This window comes from Phodopus roborovskii, unplaced genomic scaffold (assembly GCF_943737965.1).
Source record: "Phodopus roborovskii unplaced genomic scaffold, PHOROB, whole genome shotgun sequence".
Taxonomy (NCBI): Eukaryota; Metazoa; Chordata; class Mammalia; order Rodentia; family Cricetidae; genus Phodopus; species Phodopus roborovskii.
Window position 1 is genome coordinate 12,172,736 of NW_026126588.1, and position 8,839 is coordinate 12,181,574.

Genomic DNA, 8,839 nt, shown 5'->3' on the forward strand with positions numbered 1-8,839 from the left:
CAGATAGGCAACTGTCTGCCTCCTCTGGGGGTGGGGTGGGGGTGGGGAGGATTGTCCTCATAGCCACCTAAGATTGGGACGTACAAAGGATTGGGAGTAAACAACGTTCACATGCTCGTAGGGACAAACATCAGTCCCCATAAGCCTCGAACATAATTTTCACTTCTGCCATGCCTGGCACTTGTCTCTAGGTAGGCTTTTGGCTGACACTGAAATCAATTCATTTGTAACACTCCTCTAGGAGCTCTGCCTCAAGCTAATAGAAGTAGACAGACTACACATCACTATTTAAAAGCTGCAGGCTTGGCTTATACAAATAGACTTATACCTTGTAGATAAATAAGTTGTGTATCTCCATGGGGGACATGCTGCCTGGATGCTGGTACATGATGTGTTTGGACTCTGACATTCAAGTTCTTGACAAGCCAGCACATTTATGTTTGCTCCATAGGACAAATATATAAACAGGATCTCACATGCTTTTTCCTTGTTGCTTTAGATATGTCTGCCTAACGCTCTATTAGATGACATGGATGTGCGGTTTCTAGGTCCATGGAGCATGTCATAAATCATAAAGGAAGAAATTGAATCTGGAATGACACATAGAGTTTGTGTTTTCAATAGAATTCATGTAAGGACCCTAATACCTAGTGGGATAGTATTAAGAGCTACACACAGAAAAACCACACACACACACACACACACACACACACACACACACACACACACACAAAGCAACTGAACTATTCTAGGCCAGGGACACAGTTTAGTTGGTAGAGGGCTTGTTTACCTTGCATGAAGCCCTGGGTTAGATTCACAGTACTTCATAAACCAAGAGGGTCATCCCTGTGAACACAGTACATTCAAGGCAATGCTGAGGTATACACGACTTAAGAAGGTGTGGTGATTTAATCTTAAGAATTACATCCATTTAGGGGCAGTGACGCTGCTCTTTGGTTCAGAATGTCATACCCAGGCTATCCCCCTACAGGCTAGCCACTTTTCCCTGGATATCCTCCTGCAGGTCAAGAGTCATCTTTCCCCCCTCTGGGTCAGTATCCCTATCCCAGTGGCTTTCCACCAATGGGAGGAGGTGCTTACCCACCAGCACCAAGTGGCAGCTACCCAGAAGCTGGAGGCTACCCTACACCTGGAGGTTATCCAGTCCCTGGGGGATATTCTGTTACTCAATATCTAGGGGGTGCTCCTGCCTATCCAGGAGGACAAGGCTTTAGAGCCCCATCTGTTGGAGCAGGCTTTTCTGGCTACCCACAGCCACCTGCACATCTTAGGGTGGTGGACCAGCCCAGGTTCCAGTACCAGGTGGCTTTTCTGGAGGACAGATGCCTTCTCAGTACCCTGGAGGATAAGCTCCCTACCCTAGCCAGCCTGCTGCAATGACTCAGGGCATGCAAGGAACAATCCGACCAGCCTCCAACTTTGATGTTATGAGAGATGCAGAAATTCTCCGCAAGGCAATGAAGGGGTTTGGGACAGATGAGCAAACAATTGTGGACATTGTGACTAGTCATTCCAATGATCAGAGGCAACAAATTAAAGCAGTTTTTAAGACCATGTATGGCAAGGATTTAATTAAAGTTCTTAAGTCAGAGTTGAGTGGAAATATGGAAGATCCTTGCCCTGTTCATGCCGTCTACATACTATGATGCCTGGAGTTTACAGAAAACAATGCAGGGAGCAGGAATTCAAGAAAGTGTATTGATAGAGCTTTTATGCACAAGAACAAATCAAGAAATTCGATACATTGTTAGATGTTATCAATCAGAATTTGGACGCGACCTTGGAAAGGACATTAAGTCAGATACCTCAGGACATTTTAAATGTCTCCTTGTGTCCATGTGCCAGGGAAACCAGAGTGTAAACCACCAGATGGCTCAGGACGATGCCCAGTGCCTCAGGCCGGTGAGGTGAAGCTAGGGACAGATGAGTCCTGCTTCAACATGATCCTTACCACCAGAAGTTTCCCTCAGCTGAAAGCCACCATGGAGGCTTATTCCAGGATGGCGAACCGAGATCTGTTAAGCAGTGTAAACCAAGAGTTCTCTGGATATATTGAAAGTGGTTTGAAGACCATCTTGCAGTGCTCCCTAAACCTCCCTGCGTTCTTTGCTGAGCAACTCTATTATGAAGGAGATGACTCCACTTGAAGTGAGACTGACCTTGTTCAGATAAAGTAAATGTTCACTCAGATGTATCAGAAGACCCTGAGCACAGTGATTGCTGGTGACAGGAGTGGGAACTACAGAAAGCTGCTTCTGGTCATTGTTGGCCAGTGAGAGGGGTCTTTGTTTTGTTTGTTTCTGCAATGAATGAAGCTCTTCAGAGCTTATCCTTGCAAGCAATGAGACCCGCATGCAGCAATGTCAAACACCACCTAACCAGAGAAGCTTTTTTACTAAGGACTGTGTCAGGGTAACGTGCTTAGTTCGCACATGTTGTTACTACCTTAATTCTAATGTTATTCTTTTCTTTCTATACCCAGTCAGTGTAAAATCTGTATCAATAGTGTACTAATTTTTGCATCATTTGTAAAGCTTCATTCTCACTGCTTTTATTTTAATCAGGATTGCAAATGGAATAAAAATCACAGTAATCTCAAAAAAAAAAAAAAGAGTTCCACCTATTTAAAAAAGTTACTGTTTTATTTAAAAAAAAAATGAAGAGAAGGGCATATTCTGTGTCTTTTTCCTTCCCACTGTTTGAGGTTATAGCTGGCTTCCTCTCTGGAAGCATGGTGCCATCATGGAAACAGAGAGAAACCCTCATCAGAGATCAAATATCATGTCTCCCCGGCTGTAGACATAGGAGTTCTCCAGAGGGAAACAGATTTCCCTTGTTTGTCTAGTCCATGGGTGCTTCATCACAAATGCAAGGACAGATTAAAGCAGATCAAGGCATGCTTCTTCAATCTGTTGTACATCTGGACATGTGCATGGCTTTACGTGGCAGCACGCCATCCTTTGACTAAATGCCTGTCATATAGAGTCGCATGGCTTCTCCTGAGATGGACCTTTTGTTTGTTTCCTTTTGAAGATTCCCACATTATGATTCAAGTGTTAGAAGATATCTCTGAGTGTAAGGCATACAAACCTGTGAGCTCATATGTGTGCTTAGCTAACTCATTCAAGTAAGTTTCTCAGCTATTTTGTGGTTGCCTGTAGTACAGGTACATTGAATGGAAAGTTAATGTGGTAATGGTTTCATGAAGGTTTTTATTGTTACAAAGGATGTTCTGGGTCAACACATTCCCCCAAACATATTAGTGGGAACACTAGCTGTGTAGGCTACACCAAAGTGAGAATCTCTGATGCAGGCTTTGCATGCTGTCTTAGGACATTCTTAGAGTTTGGGTTGGTGGGAACTGGGAGCTGGTGGGCTATCATTATGTATGTCAGGCACAGAGTTGGGCAAGAAGTAGCTAGTAAGGGGGCTAAAGATAGCCTGGGTGCTGTTGTTACTACAGAAGGCAACATTGCACATAGGAAATAACTAGCCACTAGTGCCACAGAAAGTCACAAGAAATACAGAAGAGTTCTTTGAGTAGGTCTGGATCAGGGATCAGCAAATGTCTTCCAGGAAGGACTTGATATTAAGCTTTGGGAGACATACTGTCTTTGGTGTAGCTACTTAGTCATGTCCTTGTAGTGGCAGAGACGCTACAGACAATAAACAAGTAAATAATAACAGCTGTCTTTCAATAAAACTTTATTTACAAAAAGATGGTACAGGATAAAATTTGATCTTTGGCCTGTATTATGAATTTGGTGTAGTCAGTGGGAATCATTAGGATTTCATAATAAAGCTACACGAACAGAGAGAAGGTCAGGGGAGACGGCTCCAGGAACCATTGCTTAGGAAGGAGTCAGACCTGGTCCGTCACAAATTAGACTTGCAAATTTGTGAAGACTGTTTTGCCTCCCAGGCTGACAGTCTCCTCATTTTACTAATGATGGGATTGAACAGAGACTCTCTCGAGTTATTTTCAACTTAAAAGACTTTGGAAGTGCCAAAAATAAGAAGTCTAATTGGAAAACTTTCAAGGATCCTGGTGTGAAGTACGGGGAAAAAATGGAGAGATGGTGCCAGGGAGAACTGAACAGAAAAATAAGCAGAAGACAAATAGTGGCTGGCATGAGGAGTTAAGGGAAGTTATGAAATGCTTGTCAGGTTTTGATTGGGATGTAGGAAGAGGGTGCTGTGCAAAGTGCTGGGCATTGAGAGGGTGGTAAGTACTGAGAGAATGGTGGTTTTGTATCATTGAGAGAAACACGGAGGAGGTCATGATGGAGAAAACATTTCCTCATGTTGTCCCGCCCACATCTCCACCACTGTGTTGTGAAGTGTTATAGAGACAATAGGGCAAATAAATCAATATAGCTAACTGTGTGTTAACCTAATGCTATTTACGGACTCTGGGATTTCAATTTATGCAATGTGGATATATCACTAAACATTCTTTCCATCAGCCTTCAAAAGATATAAAAAGTATTCTTATCACGTGGGCTGTAGAAAAACATGACATTTAGTACTTGGGGCAGTGACTTGCTGGCTCCTGTGTGAGCAGGCGAGTCTGAAGCATTCACTGTCTTAGGGAATCTGGAGTGTGTGATGTTCTTTCTCCTACCTCATTTCTCTAGGAGCTAGGAGAAGGTTCATTTCTTTTCCTGGATAGAAAGGTTCTGCCACTTTGAGAACCAGCACAGAAAGCTGTCTGTCTGCACACAGTGTCTGCTCTTTGATCTCTGGTATTCAGGGTTAGAAATCCACTTGCTCACCTACATAAGCTCCATCTTCCAGCACAAATCTATCTGAGTAATGCTTTGCCTTCGGGACACTCAGTTTATCTGGTTCACAATTTGGACAGTAAGAGGAAAGCTACTTATCCTATTATAGTAGTTGTTTGTTTCTGTTTTGTACATTAGAACAGTGGTTCTCAATCTTCCTAATGATGCAACATTTTTATACAGTTCCAAATTATTTTTGTTGCTACTTCATAACTGTAACTTTGCTACTATTATGAACTTTAATGCAAATATCTGTATTTTCTGATGGTCTGAGGTGATCCCCTAAGGGTTGCTCCACCCTCAAAGGGGCTGTGACCCACTCGTAGAGAACCAGTACATTGCTCAAGGTTAGGAGTGTATGTTTTCCCAACATCTAAGATAGACTCAGGTGATTGATTGAAAATCTTTATAAGCCCTTTTATTTATGTAGTACTTTAATAACTTTAAAGGTGCTATAACATACATCCTTAAAAAGACATGAGGTTATATCCTAAAAATAATCCTGGGGGAAGCTGGCAGGAAATATTATGCATTATGCTTCGAATAGCCATTAATGGAAAATGCTTTGTCTCTTACACTCAACTATGTAGTTATAATCATTACCACATCTTACCTATACTTGGTATGTCTAATGTTTAGGGTATAAAGGCAAGTATTTCTATTGCTTTAGCTTCCAGCAACAAATGCATATAAAATATTTCAATTTTTCACAGGAGAGAATTGAAATCCAACATAATGGCTTACCCACTGCCACTCACCTAGTGGCTCTGATTCGAGTCCACTGGCTGCACTAGCCACAGACTTAATCTGAAAATCAGGAGTTCCCCCGCACAGCTGTGAGCCAGAATCATTTGTGGGAGTTTACGGAGAGTTCACGCTTCCAATCAAATCCCATGTGCCAGATTAATATAATTCCCTGTTGTCATTTCCCTCTCACGCCCTGGAGCTTTCCTTCTTTAGTGACTTGACCTGAGGTGAGAACCTGTACACCCTAGAAAAAGAAGTCCTCTGAAACTTGACACTCATCCAATTTAAAGTAGCCACAACTATCTGAAAAACAAAAGCAAAAGGAACATAAATCTTTATTTTCCTTACTGAATTTGGAAACTAAAAAGAGCACCCCATGTTCTTCCTTGGGGTTATCTGGTTTTCTCACTGTTATGCAGCAAAGGTGAGAGGGGTCACTGTGGCAAGGAATCAGAAGAAGACTCTGTAATGGCCAGCAGAAAGCTGGCCTCAGTCTGACAACCAGGGATGTGAGTGAACTTGAAAGCAGACTCTTCCTCAGGTGATACGAGATGGATGCAGGTTGCCGATGCTTGATTGCCTCCCATAAGAGTCCATGAGAAAAGAGTACAGACAAACTGCCTCTGGTTTTCTGACCCATTCAAACTACAAAATACTAAATTTTATTATTTGGAGCTATTGAATTTTGGAACTGAGTTGATACACAATAGTGGGTCACTGTGGTGACTGACCTGCCGAATCTTCATCCTAACATCTTTGAGAAACTGAAATATGTTTTTTCTTTAGAAAATGAAACAACTGTTCCAAACCAGGGAGCTGGTAAGCAACTCTGATGATTTTTTTTTTCTTGTATGATCCTCCACTTCTTTACTTTTGCAAATCATCCATCAATACTGAAAATGCAAAATGCGGCATATTTATAAGAACTGGTTAATAATGTGATTTACTCATATCTTCATATACTAACATGATCAGGGCTCATCAAGTACCAAATTTTGGTAAATTTTCCAGAGTGTTATTCATTTTGGTCTGTACTAGAATATATCAATTTCTTTAATTTTAATGTCATTGTGTACAGGTCAAGGTGAACAACTGGCTGTTTACATTGATTACAAAACAATAAAGGAAAGAACAGACATGTAGACAGCTTGCATGAGCTGGTAGAGCCTCCATAGATACATGTGTGTATGTGTGTGTGCACGCGTGCATGTGCACATGTGTAATCATGTGTATGTGTTTGTATGTGTGTGTGTACTTGTCTACGTGTTATGTCTATGGCCATAAAAATCTATAAGTTAATGAAGATTTCAGTGTAATTATCTGTATAAATTTCTTGTCTAATTTTATGCTGGAAGCAATAAAATGAGTTCCCTACTTTCATTAGAGGATTATAGTCTGGGGATGTTAAAATGGTGTTTGTCTAAAATGCTAATTATTCATTTTTCTCATAAATCTTTTTCTCACAAATCTAAGTCTGAATTTGCCCATTAGGTTTCCCATAGTTTCCTTTGTTATAATAACAAATAGCTTCTGGTGTGACAGGCTGCTTATGGAGGAGGAATAGCAAAAAAGATTTTAATTTTATTTTGATTTTTTTCTACTGAAAGACTTTAACTATAATGGTAAAGCACTTACATTTACTAAAAGGGCATTTGACAAATTATCATGCATTTATGTAACAAAATACCCTATAACCACTTAAACAATACTGTAGAATACTTTTCAGAATTAGTAGTGAGCTTTGCCTTATATGGATTTTTAATAAATGTAGCTGTTCATGGTTGGAAGCATCCATCCTGTGCTGTTCTTACCAGACCCATATGGTTTAACAGTCCTCCTTTGTGAACTAGATGTTTCCTGGGAGGTAACTGCTGTGGGTGAGTTATTAAGATAGCCTCGCAGAAAAACTCAAAAAGAATGATTGCTTTTCCCTGATGACACCTTGCTTAATAAGGCAATGTTTTTTTCCTTACCGAACTCATTGTTTTGTAGCTCAGGTAATGAGTGTGCTCGGGTGGAGACGGGTTCTGACATCAGTTATTTCAGGCTGTGAAGTGTGGGAAATCTTTCCCCGATAGCAAGTGAGCTGACAATGTAAATAAGGTTGACTTACAACTTCTGTTTTTATTTGCACAGATGTACTCTATACCAAAAAGGAATAAATCGACATGAAGCTTGGGCTATGTTCAGGATGTGCAACAAAGACATACATATGGAAAGCATAATAAGCCTCATGCTACCTCTCTTTAATGGGCCTTTTTCCTTTAGCTCTCACAAGAAATGTTAATATTCTTCTTTATAACTATTTATTAGTTGGTAAGGGCTTTGGGAAATTTAGAGACTTGAAAACATATACAGACATGAAAACAAAATTACCAATAATTTCACAACGTAGTGATAGCTATTATGCTATTTTTGACACTAAATCTGTGAGTATACGTACATATACATATATGTTGTTTATGTGTATACGTGTGTGTGTGTTGAGTGGCATAGTCTTCCAACTTGCAATGTTCTTTCCAAATTGAAATATTTGTAGCAGAAAGCAAGGGAAGCGGGTGAGTCTTTAATGAGTTTATAATGTAGTAAAGAGTTCCTGCAGAGGCAGACTCTACCAGCCAAATGGCAGAGTTGCCAGGACTCAACATGCACTTGGGGGTGGAGTTTCTGGTGATGCAGGTGCATTTGAGACATCCCAGCTCCTTGTGAGTAACCCCATACCCATTCCTCTGTGAATAACTCCCATCAAAAATACATTTCACCAATTCAGTACTGAGGCTATTGTTACTTTGGTTTGTCTAGGGATCTCTTTCTGGGTTGAGTAGATTTGTGTGTTGCCACGTAACAGTATATATATGTAAGTATATATGTATGTCTCTGTATGTGTCCATGTGTCTGTATGTGTATATGCATATCCCCAACTTTCCCATTTTCTGTATCAGGCAATTGACAGAATTTTCCTGTGTCTTGGTATCTTAATCTCTAAAATTGTGGCAACAATAACATTTTAATAACATTTCCATGAAAGCTTTTTAAGAATACTCACACACATAGGAGCCTGGAATACAAGAAATTAAAAAAAAAAAACTATTACTATGTATACATGGCTTGATTATAATTGAGACTGCTTTAGGTAGATTTTTTTTTAAAAAAAACTAGTATCATTTTTATGCTATTTTGTTAGGTGACTGCATTGCAATTTATTGAATATGTACATGGGTGTTGCCATTATAAATAGTGTTGAGACTCGATGTGATCTCAGCTCTCAGGGCAAGAGGGTCAAGAAT

General features: G+C 40.3%; 1 pseudogene; it reads left to right on the plus strand.

Annotated features, from left to right (window-relative positions):
- Nucleotides 1-963: 963 nt before the first annotated feature.
- LOC127236656 (annexin A7-like) lies at nucleotides 964-2,297 on the plus strand (annotated as a pseudogene).
- The last annotated feature ends 6,542 nt before the right edge of the window (nucleotides 2,298-8,839 follow it).